This window comes from Phoenix dactylifera, chromosome 2 (assembly GCF_051530095.1).
Source record: "Phoenix dactylifera cultivar Ajwa chromosome 2, Ajwa_hap1_PhDact_Kaust_v1.1, whole genome shotgun sequence".
Taxonomy (NCBI): domain Eukaryota; kingdom Viridiplantae; phylum Streptophyta; class Magnoliopsida; order Arecales; family Arecaceae; genus Phoenix; species Phoenix dactylifera.
The window spans coordinates 52,184,430-52,186,191 of record NC_143191.1 but is presented as its reverse complement, the minus strand read 5'-3'; positions in this window follow the sequence as shown (position 1 = coordinate 52,186,191).

The window sequence follows — 1,762 nt, the reverse complement described above, 5'->3', positions numbered from 1 at the left end:
GTTTTGTATTTATTCCGAGGAATACCTCCCCGTATTAAATGCAGGGGTTTTTTGCTTTTCACCGTCCTAACAAATTTTGTGCTTGTCCAAAACCTTTTACAAATAGGTCCACGTAAATTTATATTATAAAAAATTATATGCTAATTGGGAGATTGGATAGGGCTAATAAGTTTGATGATTTTTTATAAAATGCTTCTACAACGTTGTGTGAACATTAATTTTCAAACATGAATGCAAAAGAATTCATTCCTCATTACTCTTGTTATTTTTCATGTTTTCTCAATTGCATCTATCTCTATTTATCGTATGGTTGTTGCATATTTAGTTGTCCCGTTATAATTTTTTTATATGTGAGGAGCAATAAATTTTTCCATGATTCCTTGTTTGTATTTATTAATAGTCAATACTCTCTTGCAAAATTTTTGGGTGTACAAAGTTTACATGAGATTGGATTAGTGAAACAAAATTAAATTTTTCATGATTTCTTGATTGCACTTATCTTTAGATGCATATTTAGTGTTTCCTTGAAAAATTTTCGATAGATCGAGCAGCATACTAAATAAGACTATTGAGGAGAAGTAAGACTGGAAATATTTAAAGGTACTTTAAAAATGTTGGATAAACCAAAAATAACAACATGCATGAATTGAAATTTTCTTCTTAGTATTTCTCATGCTTTCTTTGTTGCAGCCTTGCAGGTTATTTGATTTAGCTTGTAATGGTCACACATTTAATTCTTTCATAGTTCACATAGTGTAGAAAAAGTAGAAATATTGTAATGGTCGCATAATGGCTATTGCCATCGTCATACGCCTACAATTCTCTAACCTCTTTATTACTAACACTAGGTATCTACCCATTGCAATTTTTTTCTATAACTCATACAAGAATATACTATAATTATATAAATATGAAAGACTACAAGGTTTAAAAGAGAATTAAAGCAATAAGGCAATAGCCGTCATTTATTTTTGTAACCACAAGCATTTGGCTCATCTCATGTCTTCCTATATATGTATATCTTGATCAAAATTTAATAATTGCAAATTTAATGCTCCAATAACTAGCATAGTATAAAATTGGTAGAGATATTGCAAAGTCATGAGATCATGACTATCTGCTATTAAATAACAATAATCCTCTCTTGATGGTCATCATTTATATGAGTCTCGGGATAATGTGTTGCTATGTAACAATGCATGGACCTCCCCTTAATACCTTCAATCCATACAAACTTTGATGAAGACAAGATCCAATCCAATATCTTTAATATAACCTTTAAGAGACTTTACTATAATATTAAATAGTGCCTTCAATTTTTTATTTAGTAGTAGGGCTTCTTCTTTGCTTTTGATTTGTATAAATTTTATGATATTTCGGTAGAAAATAGATAAATTATATATCAAATCAAACTTATGAAGGATAATCAAGCTAAAACGTGTTTAAAGGTTTTTTTAGGATTTTGCTTGATCACGACAAGTACAGTAATGAAAAAACAACAAGTCACTAGTGGAATACTTTATGATTCTCTATTTTTGTTTTTTTCATGTTTTTTAGCATTGTTTATCAAGTTTATAAATTAGTTGTCTCATGACTGATGCTTGCATGAAGTTCATGAACTATATTAAAAACAAAAAGCAATATCAAAGCCGCATTACAATAGTGCTAATGTGTAATATTTAAAATTCTCTTGAATACAATTTTTAATGCTTTATTAATACCATTTTTTCATTTCAATGCATAATACCCCTACATTCCATAC